This window comes from Lissotriton vulgaris, chromosome 2_1 (genome assembly GCF_964263255.1).
Source record: "Lissotriton vulgaris chromosome 2_1, aLisVul1.2, whole genome shotgun sequence".
In the NCBI taxonomy this organism is placed as follows: domain Eukaryota; kingdom Metazoa; phylum Chordata; class Amphibia; order Caudata; family Salamandridae; genus Lissotriton; species Lissotriton vulgaris.
This window is the reverse complement of record NC_141687.1, coordinates 1,632,040,245-1,632,055,120: the sequence shown is the minus strand read 5'-3', so window position 1 is coordinate 1,632,055,120 and position 14,876 is coordinate 1,632,040,245. Positions and strand designations below refer to the sequence as shown.

The window sequence follows — 14,876 nt, the reverse complement described above, 5'->3', positions numbered from 1 at the left end:
ACTCACCTCACCATAGGATGCATTGCTGTTAGTAGGGAGGCTGGTATATTCCTGAGAGGGTATGAGCAGGAATAGTTCTAAGTGTAGGTCTGTCTTGAAAGAATTCCACTCAGAGACACCTTCCCCGGGATGGTCAGATTATTCGAGTAAATCACACTGGAGCCGTCTGCCTGCAATGGGGAAAATAGGCAACAACAGTAAGCAGCAACTCACCAACAGGTTGTGCGGAATCATGTGACTTTGCCTTCTTTCTGCATTGGTCACAAGGAGATCGTAGACCACGTGCGGGAGGTAGGGAGAAAAGGAGGGCGGGCCGTTTGGATTGTAAGGAGGGCTGGCCCACCGCCTTATTTGTTTATATATTTACGTACATATTTATTTATGCGATTTTTTTTATACTTTACCCTAATGTGTCAGATCGCTTTACATTAGAACCGGTTACATTATATAAGGACTTCAGAGTACATGAATTAAATATAAGATCCGAAACAGATACACGACACAACCCTTGTGCAACAATAATCTTAATGTGTGGCCGGGGTAGACCAAGTTCTGCACAGGTGAGGGACATGATGCCTGAAAAGGGTCGGAAGAAAGAACGAAAAGTGGGGGCTGGCATTCGAGGATGTGCAGGCTCCTTCTAAGCATGGGTTGTGGACAGATTGGTACAAGTTTACACCAACTGGGGTTCTAGTTATTGACTAACAAGTCCAAGCGCTTGAGATGGGAGCACGTGGTGGCCTGGGGTGTCTATATGGGACAAACGACCAGTATCTCTTTTGCCAATCCAGTAACAGACAGTACTTTAAATCCATTTTTTTTTCAAAAACCCAAAAGATTAAGGGGCAGATTTACAAGCCCCTTGCGACACATTTACGCCGCCGTTGCGTCACTTCTGTGACGCAGCGGCGGCTTAAACCATGCGCAATGTTGCGCCGTATTTACAACATGACGCATCTAGGAAGATGCGTCACATTTTAAAGCCCTGAGCCACATGAAACCTGCGTCAGGTTTCATGTAGCGTTCCGGGGCAGGGTAGTCGTTCCCTCACAGGTACGCCTTGTAAAAGTGACGCAGTGAAATCTACAAGATTTCACTGAGTCACTTTTATGGCCATGCTGCGTCAAAACCCTGTGCCTGCTTGAAGCAGGCGTAAGGAGTGACACAGCATGTTAGGGATAGGGCACCCGCGTGCCTTGCTAGAGCCGCGTCGTGCTTGTGACGCGACTCCAGCAATGCACCTCCTATACGCTGGGGTATACGACACGCATCTGCCCATCCGTGCATCACGGCGGCGCATCATGGTGGCGCACGGGTGGTTTTCCGTGTGGCAAGGGTTCTTGCGCATCCCTGCTGATTTGCAGAGATGCGCCAAACCTTGTAAATCTGCCCCCCATTTTTACAGCCAAGCTCTCTGGTAAGGCACGAAACAGTGTGTGCCCTGGTGGTGGCAGAGTGTAGCTATCAGTAGCACAGCAATTACAGTGGCACCGAGAGCCAGGGGCCTGAGGGCCTACTGCCACCCAACTATGGTTGCCCTTTATCTCCCTCCTGTGGGAGCAGGTATACCTCTTGTCCCTGCTTGCATTAGGGCCCATGGCGGCCTTGCTAAGCACTGGAGGGTAATGTAATGTAATTTTTAAATGTATTTAAAAAGTGCAAACTAATGCCAGGGGGTGTTGTGACACTATATAAATCTGATTAGGGCAGCAGCAATGTCAGCGACAGATGACTGCACCCCAAGTTGTTAATTTCTGCCTGCACCTTTCTTTGTCGCCCATTATTTAAATATGTGCATGTTCTCACCGAAAATGACAGGATATTGGCACAGGCTGTTGAGGAGGTGGTGGTGGAGACAACCATCTGGGCAGTGCCGTTAACCTCTCGTACACCTCTGCAGCTCGGGTCCAGAAGGTGCAGATTGGCCCAATCAAATGCGCTCTTCTCAAGCTGGCACTTGCTCATGCTCAGTCTCATGGTGCCCGACAGGCACTGCAGGCTGGGATCCGGGGGTATCTCTGTAAAGTAAGATATGGGATGGAAACATCAGAAGAAGCACCTTGGAACTGGGTGACTCTTAAAACAGAAGAACATTTAACACACCTACTCAACTCAACACAAGGAGGTACCTTGTTTCTCACTCCCGTGGCAGTACCGACCATGCACACATCTGTTTTCACTGTCAACTGGGCAAAGCGCCGCATTCTTTTCCCGTTATGTGGGGTAGGTAGTTCATAGTCAACCCCAGGCTCCACCGAAGTGTGTTTATACCTTCTGCTGCAATACCAAGTGACAAGTGGTGGGGGATGGGGCGGTGGGTGCAGGTTGCTCAGTTGACATTTCTACAGAGAGTGGCTGCTAGAAAAAGGGTCTACTCCCTGAAATCTCCACGTCCAAGTAGAGCCCAACTTTGCAGGAATGACCAAGAACCAGAGTTCTGAGGGTCCGTGACCCTCGGGAACATGCCCTTGGTGGCTGGAGAACCTTTCCAGTAGTGCAAAAACCCCTAATATAACTGGGGTACTGGAAGGAGATTGAGCTGCTAGTGTTTGAAGTGTGCCAGTGCTGCAGCGGGTATCCAGTGCTCAGGAAGCCAGGGGAGCACAGGGTGTTTGAGTCTTTCCTCCTGAGGAAGCACATGTGTCCTTCAGTCCCATGGGAGACCTTTTCCGGTGGGCAGCTTTTGGTGGACAGTAACCTTGGTCCTTTGTACTTGCAAACTCTCCCTTTTCTAAAGGCTGTCTCTCTCTTTTTTACCCTAGAGTTGTAAAGCTTCAAGGTTTTGTTCTTATTTTTTCATTTGTAAAGTACTGTTCACTCCATATTTTCCTTTCTGTCATCACATACTCTCTTCACTATTTGTACCCTCTGCCCTTAGAGGACAATTTATTTGCTCTCATATCCCCTTCTTTAACCTTCTATTCCTCCTTAGTGATTTCAATTAGACATAGAGCAGCATAAGGCCTGTGCAAGGAACCAGCATGACCAGGGACGTTGGAACTATGGAGGGTATATGTAGGGTTGACAGATGAGATTTTTTTAAATTCAAGCCAATCTATGTTTTAGGATAATTGCATTCCATTGATTTGTTAGTCGTGATTTAAACTCTTAACAATTACTGCACACAGCCTTAAAAAGCCCCAGCCTTGCGTGCCGCTTAGGGGGGGAAGCAAGTGTTGACTGGCGTATAAAAATGAAAAATGCGCTGAATCACACTCAATGAACAAATACAATGAAATTAAGGCTGACCACCTTTGAATCACACCTAACAAATTATTTGAATTAAATTATCATAGACCACGGATTGACTTGAATTAAAACATTTACCCAACTGTCAACCCTAAATATACCTCACTTAATTGTCTTTTGGTGGGTAAAAGGGTTCTGCCCACTCTAGGTTTCTAACAGTTATCACCCCAGTAGTCAAACCATTATAGGGTGCATGGCCCTCAGTCTTCACCCCTTACTGCACTGCCACTGGAATAATGGGATTGTGTGGCTGCCACAATTTTCACATAATCATGGGTTGCTGCATTTGCCACATAATCTATCATCTGCTGCATGTTCTGCAAATTATAATAAAAAATAGTTTCTAGCTAAAATTGTATAAAAGTAAGTGGAAGGCCCTTTCAAAAGGTTGACTGGTCAACTTTCTGTTGCTCATATACAAAAATTAGAGCTCATTTCAGCACTCTCAGAAAAAAGTACAAATATCCAAATTGTAGTGTATATATTTAGACAAAAACAATTGTATACTGAACGTAATTTTGATATCCTTTCTCATAATATAAATAGCCCCAAAAGTCCATATATTCAGTGTTCAACTTGTTGATTTTATAAAACTGTTGGTATTCACAGCAAGGATTTTGCCAACACGTGTTTTGTCTAAACATAGACTTTTTCAAGTCTAGAAAAATAAATACCGAACAAGTTCTATAGTCGCACAGTGTATCACCGAATGATGTATTTTTTTTTTGTTTCTAATATTTTATTAAATTAGAAAGAACAAACAAATAAATAGTTAAATACAATAAAAAGAAATACACTGACAATATAGCAATACAAAACTGAATGTCAAAACTGTCATATATAGCTACTGCATAACCATGTAAATATCATGATTCAGAAATAAGAATATAAAGGAACCATATTAAAAAGTCAGATGCATCACTTGATAAAAATTGATCAAAAGTAAGAAAAGAAAAGGAAAGAGAAAAAAAGAGAAATAAAAGAAAGATAAAAGAGGAAAGAGAAAGAAAAGAGAATAGAGTGAAGATTGAAGAATGAAGAGAAAAGAGAGAGAGTCTCCTGCTACAAAAGGACGAGAAAAAGAAATTAAAGTAGATGACACAAAGGGAAATTGCTCTACCAATCCTTTCGAGGCCAAGTCCACATAACTATCCAGTGTTCTCCATACCCCACTAGAAATGGAGGGAGAGAGATGATTCTCCTCCACAGAGGTATGCCCCCCACGGAGAAAAGAAACCCAAGCTCACCATGTATAATAGGATACAGATCCAAATGATTTCCACTCCGTAAGAATAATCTTTACTGCAATTGTCAACAATAAATCTAATAATTGCATATCCGAAGAATCTAACGATAATGGTTATGGTGCAGCCCATGGACCTAACAAGATTAGAGGTAGTGAAAGTTGAAACTGAATATTACAAATTAGCAAGAGATGTTTATGAACCAATTCCCAAAAAGGTTGGAGTAAAGAACATTAAAAAAACATATGTTGATGGGTACCAGCGGCTAAGTTGCAACTCCAACAAAGGTCATTATCTTTATGATTGAGGGAGTGCAGGCGTACCGGTGTCCAATGTAACAAATTAAGAGAAAGGAATTTAGACTGAATTAGAGAGGGGGCAATCTTAGAACGAAGAGAAAGACACCCAATATGTTGCCAAGAGTCTGGAGAGATATGTTTGAGAAGATCATGGTCAAAATGGTGTAGACATTTCTGTTGTGTAACAGTTGTCAACAGAGGTGGTGTGGAAGATAGAAATGTATAAACCACATAGATAGAAGAGAAACTGTATGAGAAACTGGATCAAAATGAACCTTAGCATCGGCAACTTTGATTTAAAAAAAATGTATAAAAATCGAAATTAGTGAGAGAAAACTCTCGAAACAAGGAAGAAAAAGGTAATGCATCTTGATTGGAATCATAAAGCTGTTGGACAAGGGTAATACCTTTATTATCCCAGTAGACCACCAAAGACAAATCAATATCAATTTTAATTTTAGGATTATGCCACAAAGAAGACCATCTAGACTTATGGATTGGCTTAGATACCTTTTTATCAATTGCCTTCACTGCAGCAATGGTATCTAAAATAATAGCACGAGAAAAAGGAATGGACAATGTAGACGCAGTTAAAAAAGAGGAATTAGGTAGAGGAGAAGATAATTCCCACTCAATAAATACTCACGGTGGAGTATGCAGAGGATCTGTAGAAAACCAAAGAGCCCCTTGGGAGGCTAAAAAAGCCACTTGATAGCGATCTCAGTCATGAAAATTACAACCCCCATGTCATAAGGTTTTTTCAAATGTTTATAGGCTATTCTGGCTCTCTTATCACTCCAGAGGAATTTTGAAGTGAGAGAATCAATTTCATGAAAAAAATATGAAGATAATTTAACAGGAAGCATTGACGACACAAAGTTAATAATAGGTGTTATCATCATCTTTAAAGTTTGAAGACGACCCCACCATGAAATATATTTAGGTGACCAAGTATCCAGAAGTTGACGAACCTTAAGTAAAGTTTGAGCTTCATTATAGGAAACTGTGTCTGTTAGAGTACTGCAAAACCAAATCCCCAAATATTTAATACGTTTTGATTGCCATTTAAAACCAGCATCCCCCATGTGTGTAGGAAAACAATACGTGTTAAGGGGAAACATTTCTGTTTTATCTTTGTTGAGAGTTTATCATGAAACACTAGAAAATAAATTAATAGTCTCAGAAATAGCAGGAATTGCCATAACTATATCATCAGAAAAAATGAGCACATCATCTGCATAGGCAGCTGTTTTGATACAAGTGGAACCAAATTGAAACCCTTTAATAACTTGATGAAGGTTAAGTAAACGAAGAAGAGGATCAATAGGTAGTAAAAACAAAAGATGCGATAACGGGCACCCTTGTCTAGTGCCTTGGCACAAATTAAAAAAAGAAGAAGTAGCACAGTTAACCCTAATATTTGCGCACAAAGACATCACCATATTAATAAAAGGATCTCCAAGATTGTGGGCTCGAAGCACTGCTTGCAGAAATGGCCATGAGACCTTATCAAAGGCCTTTTTGGCATCAAGGGCAAGGGCCCTCGCAGGTAGATTGGATAATTTTGCTTTCCCCAGGATATGACAAAATGTTCGAATATTATCCCTAGCCAACCTACCTTTAACAAAACCAGTCTGCGAAGGGTGAATAAGTAAAGGAATATAGGATTCCAGACGTTTGGCCTGGACCTGGTAAACATTTTTGCTTCCATCTTCAGGAGAGATATAGGGCAAAAATATTTAGGATCCAAATGGTCTTTACCCTCCTTAGGTATTACTACAATGGTAGCTTCCGCCGCAGAACGTGAAACCAAATCCGTCGGAATAAAGTTATCAAAAACATCTTTGAGACGAGGTACAAAAGATGGAAGAAAAGTTTTATAAAAACGAATAGGAAAACCATCTGGACCCGAAGCTTTCCCAGAACAGGTGGCCTTAATAGCATGAATAATTTCCTCGGGTTTAATCGATCCCGCTAACTTTGCCCCATCAGCTTCAGAAACAGTCTGAATAGGAATAGTGTTTAAAAATTGTTGAAATTGATCAAGATAAGATTAATTATGAGGAGTATATAATTTACTATAATACTCTCGAAAGACCTCAAGGATCTCCTTAGTTTGAAATTTCCTAGTTCCAGAACTGTCGTTTATACAAGATATCTGTGCTGATCTGATATTTGACTCCTGAAACTTTAATTTAGCCACCAAAACCTTTCCTGCTCGGTTTTTGAGGAGTAGCCGTTTAGACTTTTGTGCCTGGACGCCAATGTGAGCTCTCTTAGTTACAATAGAATTGTAAGAGTATTTTAAATTATTGATATCTTGTAGGAGCACCTTGTCTTTAGAATTCCGATATAGAGATTTTTTCTGCTTAATGGTTTTTGCTAAAACAGCAAGTTCCTTCTTAATATATGAAATCTTTTTTGCCATTTTGTTAATAATCTGCCCTCTGATCGTACATATAAAAATGTCCCATAAAACCACAGGAGAACGAACCGAAGACTAATTTTCAAGAAAAAAAGTGTTAATATCCTTGTTGAGTAAGTCAACTTGAGATTGATCATGCAAAATCTCTGAATTCAGACGCCAAGTGCGTGGCTCCCTGGCCTCTGACAAATTGAGGAGTGTAAAAGAAACCGCAGCATGATCGGACACAAGAATGGGATGAATGACAGGAGACAGGGAGTATCGTAATAGAGCTGAGTGAACTAGGAGATAATCAATACGAGAAAAGCTAGAGTAAGGAGAGGAGAAAAAAGTGAAGTTACTACAAGATGGATTATGTAATCTCCATACATCGGTAGATTAGAGGAGGAACACATGTTAGACATCTGTTTATGAGCCCTAGGAGGACGAAATTTAAAAGCAGAATGTCTATCTAAAATGGGATCCATTGGGAGATTAAAATCCCCGCCGACAATCAAATTACCATTATGAGAAACTTCTGAAAGCTTCTTACTAATAGAATGCCAAAAAGATGGATCATCACAATTCGGTGCATAAATATTCATGACATAGATATCAAGAGAGCCATTGGATAGACGAGTCAGCAACCACCTACCCTCAGAATCATGTCCCGCAGCAACAACAGTCAAACCCGAATTTTTGGAGTCACCACTCCATTCTTCTTTCCAAAAGCCTCAGAACAAACAACATCAAGAACCCACTCTTTCCGCGCAATAACAGCGCTTCTTTATACAATATTTTGGTTTCTTGTAACAAAACTAAGTCACTAGAAAGGTTTTTACAATAATCCAAAATGTTTGCCCTCTTTACAGGATGATTCAAACCATGCACATTAAGGGATAAGACGTTCAAACCTGGCATAATAGCGAAAAATCAAAAAAACAAGTATATTTTGGTGCAAGAGAAAAGAACTCCAAAACAGAGACATCTGCACAACAAGAATAAAACAGAATCACTGAAGACACGAACAAAGTATCGCGAATTATGTTTTTGATAGATTTCCAGCTGGTATTAAGTTCTCCTATTGGGAGTGGCACAAGCCTTGCTCATAGTATTTGTTTCAGGCTTTGTTTGCCCAACGCCTGGTAAAGGTGTGGTTTGGATGACTGGTTGGTTTGGGCTGTCATTAGGGAGGCATGTGCGGCCCTGTCCTGTAAAGCTTTGATGTCCATTCCTCATAAGTAGAGGAGTGATTGCTTTTTATTGTGACTTTAATAGCTGTGTAATTGCTGATGTTCTTATTCCATTTCTATGCTACGAGTTGCAACTTCTCAGCAAGGTTGGATGGTCTTGGTTGTGAAGATTGTTTTTAGGACTGCCTTCATTGTATCCTCAGAGTATCCGATAGAAATATTTCGCCAGTGTGGCCATACACCAGAGTTTGTGATTGACTGGGCCAAATTTGAGTCTGATCAAGGTGTTCCTCATGTGGAACTGCAATTGGAAGCCTCTTGTAAAGCCCAGACATTGGAGCTTGTAGAGTTTGACTGCCAGGGTACCTGGAAACACTTGGGTACATAGTTGACCGAGGGCAGGAATTTGCCATGATCACCAACGGCTGAGGTCGTTGGGCTGTCAAGGGTGGTGCTTAATTTACAAAACACGTGTATGACCCTCTTTCCTTTGTTCTTCATTATTTGCAAGTGTAGGGTTGGTTTTCCAGTGTCACAAAGTCATGCAGCAAGATAGTTATAGCTCTGTATGCATTCAAGCCTCTGTGAACCCAGCCTCTATTTCTTGACCCATTTTTTGGATAACATCCGAAGATCACAATTTTGGCTTTACTTGTGTTAGTAACAAGTTAGGGCCATATTACCAACAACTAGCGATATTTACCTCTAAATGAGCTTAGCGATATTTTCTTTATCGCAGCGCATAACCGATTTTATCGCAGAGATAACGTGCTATTAGCAACGTTTATCTCAAATGCAATAAATTATCCGGCGATAGCGGCTCAATGCATGAATATCACTGGAAATCTTACGATATTCAGACATCATTGGCAATAGGGTCTTAACCTGAATATCCACCTCCCTTTGGATATACAGGTTTATCGCTTCGCCTGCGTTGATAATAGGCGATAGCGATGTTAGTGACTGCTTTCAGTCGCTAACAGTTTGGGTACGCCCACTTTGCATGTCATTAGCGATAAATATCGCAGACAGGCAAAGCGGGCCCCAAACCGGTCGCTATCGCCTACAAGCTGTCGCTAACTGTTGTTAGCGACAGCTTGCTAATAGGGCGATAAAATTATCGCCGCTTTCATGGGAAAAAGTCCTGCTAAAGCGGCGATAATGCCCTTAATAATATGTCCCTAAATTCTTTGTTATATGTGTTCGTTGCATTTGGGGCCTTCTGGAGGCCTACGTTCATGTGATCTAAAAGCACAAGGTTGTTTGTGTTTTGCATAAGGTGGACTTTACTTTCTCCAATCCTCGGGCGGCTAGGTTTGCAACAACCTACCATGTGACCTCTTCTGCCAGACTTTGCTTTTTAGCCACCAGCACTTTGTATTCTGGGAATTGTACTTTCTTTATTTCCCAGAATGGGTGTAACAATCGAAGAATGCAAATGTGCTGTTGGCTATAAGTCCTGGAATGCATATCTGTCACACATGACATGGGACCTATTAGTCAACAATTTCTGCAAAGACATCTGGGCAGCACTCAGAAAAGGTAGCTTCAGCATTTAAAACATTCAGGTGTTGCCTGCCAACGACGACAACGCGGTTTCTTGTATTTTTATTTTTTTTCTCATTTTACAGTCAGTTGGGTCTCACAGGGGACAAAAACTCAATATTCAATTTGATGTGAAGGAAATACTACAAGTACCAAAGTGCTCATTGAGAGCCGATGATTGAACAGATAGTGTGGAAAGACAGAGTACAATGCACTGGGCTGTTGTGGAGGACCAACGCCTGAGTACTATAATGGTTGAGACGACGTTGGCTGAGGCTCATTGCAGACATGGTTTAGCATTAAACATTTTCCATCTTTTGGGGCCTGATAATGTAGTGTGAACGAATGCTACCTTGCCCCACAATGAAAGTATTTATCTGTTATTATGTGAAGCATTCAAAACAACTATTGAAGATCCTAGCTCAGGGGAAGGTAGAAAATTGCTGGTTCACAACTTGATACTTACTTTAACACAGAGAAAAAATATTTAAGATGTTGCTGTGTGTGTTTGTAGTTTAGTCCCAATATTTCTACTGATATAATAAACCTTTATTGTTATTGATCATAAAAACAGCCTGGCTGGAGCAGTGTCTCAGGCTGTTTTCACGATCAATAACAATAAAGGTTTATTATATCAGTAGAAATATTGGGACTAAACTACAAACACACATTGCTAGCAGGTCGTCTATTCGGAAGAAACTACTTAGATTTTTGGCCGTATGTACCCTGAACCCTATTTGACTAATACCGAGCCATATAACCTGAGAACAGCGATAATTAAAGATCTGTCCATAAATACGATTCGGCCTACCCCGATACTTATACCAATCTTTGTGGTATAGTGACATCCAACTGCAGTAATACGTGATTTCTAGTTCGTTTCTGTCTGAACAATTGCACGATGGTACAGTCCTGAGGAAGGCACTTTTACAGTGTCGAAACGCGTAGACAGGAGACAGGAAACCATCTAACAAATTTAAAAAAAATGATTACTTGTATGATTGAAGTTATGCATATGCTATAATGCTTTTTTATCTTTTTGTGAAAATAATGTATCAATTTTATTGAATGTGATTCTAACGTGTATTAAATTTGTATTTTGATATGTACAAATAATAGTGGAATGTAATTTTTCTTCTTGTGGTTTAGCCACTCTTTATGTGTTAGTTGTTTCCTATAATTTGCCTGGGTATTCTACTCACATATACATTGGAAACAGCGACGGCCCGTGGAGGGAGTTACGGTGGGGCAGGAGGGCGGGGAGGGGGAGGGGCAGGCTGGAGGTTGCTAAAAACCGGCATATGGATAATTGCAGGGAAGTAAACAATTTAATTAATAAAACGAATTTCGTAGCGCGCCTTGCATCGCAAAATGCAATGCAGTGCGAGCTACGAAATTCGTTTTATTAATTAAATTGTTTACTTACCTGCAATTATCCATATGCCGGTTTTTAGCAACCTCCACCCTGCCCCTCCCCCTCCCCGCCCTCCTGCCCCACCGTAACTCCCTCCACGGGCCGTCGCTGATTGGAAATACCTACAGCATCACACATTTGCAGGCTAGACTCCTCAGGTTTCTCAGATTCATACCAGCTTCCTCCCCTGTCCTCAAATACCTAGAATATCTCAGAGCTGCACCGGCCCTTTTAATCTGCTTTAAGAAAGATTCTGAATTTAGAAGCTTGTAGCAGCTTCAGGATCAGCCGATCATATATTTGTAATTGCATTTGCATGCAGTGAAGATGCCTGGTGTACATCTGAGCTTCTGAGGCCATCTCCTACTTAGCTCCACAGAAGTTCTTCCTGCTTCTAGTGTCTGCAGCAGGTGTCATGGGAGGCAGGCGTGTATTCTCTGGTTACCTGTAACGGTGTACTTTGAAGGATCGCAGTAACAGGTGCTGGAAGTGCTATTTAACAACTCGTCTGTTGCGCACGGAGGGTCTTTGGCAGACGCTGCAAAGTGAGAGAGAGGAGAGACAGAGAGAGTCAGGGCACAGGTTAGTCAGTTAGTTTCTGCACATCATCCGCCATGCTTCACTTCAGTCAATGAGAGAACTTGGCACCAGGATGCAACAGGGTTCCCATAAATGCAACAACATTCAAGTGCATCATTGCTTTGCTTACTTTGCCACTAGAGACAAGGACCAATTTTATGCAAATCAACCTTGGTCCAGCTCTGTTAGCAACAGTCCAGCCTGGACTACTGCGCTATTTCTCCTCAGAAAGTAAACACAAGCTACCATAGGCCGTTACATGGTTGGTTTCTGTCTAAAGTAACATAGTGGACAAAAAATGATTGACTGGAATAATCCTGAATGTTTACTAGTGGTTGAGATTAATTCAAGCATTCAACAAATATGTTTGTATCTTTGTCCCACTCAGTAAAAGTTCATTCGTTCTACTGCCAATGGTGTTCACCTCTGCAGGAAGAAGGGTCGTTATAGGTGGAACTTTACGTAATGGGGCACTGGAGAATGCCAAATCCTCACCTGTGAACAAAACGCAGAGAGCAAGCACGAGTCCCAACCAGGCCTTCATCTTCTGAGCTTTAGGCTTGTTTGACACCTAGAAGGCACGAGATGAGCGTCAGATCCAAAGAATAGAAAAATATATCAACAGTTGGCCAAACCTTAAGAAGTCACAGTATAGATCACATGCTCCCTGATGATTTAAGAACTTCTGGCTCATGAAATCTTTGATCACAGGATGTGTAACTTGGAAGAAATTCTCATAAAAGCTTAGCCTGGCCCAGCACCCTGCATTTAGTCAGGGGCAGGCAATAGTTGAGAAGCAATGAAGGCGCAGGGATGGCAGTTGGAACCGGTCTCCATGAGTTGAAATCCAGAGTTATCTTTCCTTGATACCTGGTCCCCTTTCTATTGTTCCCACCAAAATACAACTTTCTTTATGTTACGTCATTAGTCTTGGGACACGCCCCAAATTAGTACCTTTCAATAAGACCCTCATTATGATTTGGCTAGATTAAGGTATGGAAAAGCAGGGACATGGAATTGCCCAATACAGCCAGTGCCCCCACACCTAAATCCACCCATTGGAAGTTATAATTCCCAGAATGGGGACTAACTGAGCAGAGCCGGGAATATTTATATAAAATCTGAATGTTTTCCCAGATCCTAAGCATTTCTCTGCTAATATCATACCTACTCCTAGCAGGTGGTAAATGTCAACGAGGGAAGGGGGTTCTGGGGGCCAGGGCATTGAAGGTGTTGCAGGAAGGCCATCTCGGGCCATACCACGCTGAGTTCTGGCTGGGCGTAGCTTGACAGCAGTTGGTGCTGAAGGAGCAGGAGGGGGCCAGGATGTATCTGTCCCTGCAGTTCTTGCCCCTTCTTAGCCACTGTTTAACACAGTATAGAATCGCACCCAGTAAAACCAGGTCCCAGGATATTGGACCACTCGTAGTTCCCAGAGCAGTGTCTCATACTAGTCAACTCGTAATAAGGACCTAAATGATCTCTCTTGCTGTCTCAAAGTGCATTATATCATTGCAAACTTGACTTGGAAGATATTATGATACAATATATCCCACAAGGAAAACGACCTGGTAATTATGGCGAGAAAGTGTTTCTGAGATCTCCATTTCTGAGGTCGCATTTTAAGGTCATAAAATATAACTTCCTATTTAGGTACCCTGATGGCGTATAGACTTCCTTTTTTGCCTGCTGGACACACAGCTGTTCACCATGCAAGCATCTCCTCTGAGGGAATCCATCTTCTGCCACAATGGCCGCCTAAGGTGATGAAATTAAAAAGCAGATGCCTTGTCCAGTCAATCAGACGGCCTCAGACATAAAACACAAAAATATTCCTATTAAAGGACTGAAAAGAATCGGTTCCCGTATTGCTGCAAATCACGTGATTATTCACTGTGTGATAAGACCACAAAATAATTAATGAATTTCTGAACATCATACGGTAAATCTCTCTGAGGGGGTTTGTGTGGGTGTGTTTGTCTGTAATTAGTTGGTACTCTATTGAACTGCTTGTTATATATTTGTGTAATAGGTGACTACAACAACGCTTAGTGAAGAGCTGCACACTGTGTGATATATCCCTTATCATTGCCAGAGATAAATATAACATGGTTAGTAGAGTGCTGTTTAGCATGTAATAAATCCCTGTGAGGGATGCACATAACATGGTTAATTTTATATAGGTTAAAAATACTTGTAGAGCGCACTTACACCAAGCGGTTTCATGGTGCTGAGAGCTGGAGGGAGGCAGTGGTATGATGACAGAAGCTTTACTTATATGCCTGAGAGAATAGAAGGGTCTTAAGAAGTATTCTGAATTGGGCGTGAGTGGTTGCTGATCTCAGTGCAGTGGGAAGAGAGTTCCAGAAGTGAGGGGCAGGAAGGAAAATCTGAGGCTACCGTGTTTTTTACATTTGAAGGAGGGGATAATGAGCAGGTTCAGATGGGAGGAGCGAAGTTCACGAGCGGGGGCAGAGTGATGGATCCTAGTAGAGATTAATGCTGGGCCATGGCCGGCAAGGGCTTTGGAGATGGTGCAGCCCAGTTTAAATGCACAGCGATTGGCCACCGCAAGACAGTGGAGGCTCTTCATCAGGGGGCGGACATGTTGGTGTCTGGGTTGATGGAAAATGAGCCTAGCAGCTTGGTTTTGTACCAGTTGTAGACGGTGGAGTTGGTTTGCTGGAATGCCGACGTAGAGTGAGTTGGCATAATTAATGCGAGAGATGACCAAGGCCAGGATGACTAGGGTCAAGGCCTCGGTGGTCAGAAATCTACAGATCTTCCATATTCTGGGTAGGTGGAAGAAGCAGGTAGATACCACCGCGCTGATCTGGGGTTTCATAGACAGGTCATTGCTGAATATGACCCCTAGGTTTTTTACAGATTCTACTGGGCGAGGGGAACTGCCTAGGAGAGGGGGCCAGAATTTAGAATTCCAAGGGTTGG

General features: G+C 42.0%; 1 pseudogene; it reads right to left on the bottom strand.

The window, feature by feature from the left end:
- LOC147732970 (uromodulin-like) overlaps window positions 1-12,486 on the bottom strand; it is a 41,572-nt pseudogene extending 29,086 nt beyond the window's left edge.
- Window positions 12,487-14,876: the final 2,390 nt, after the last annotated feature.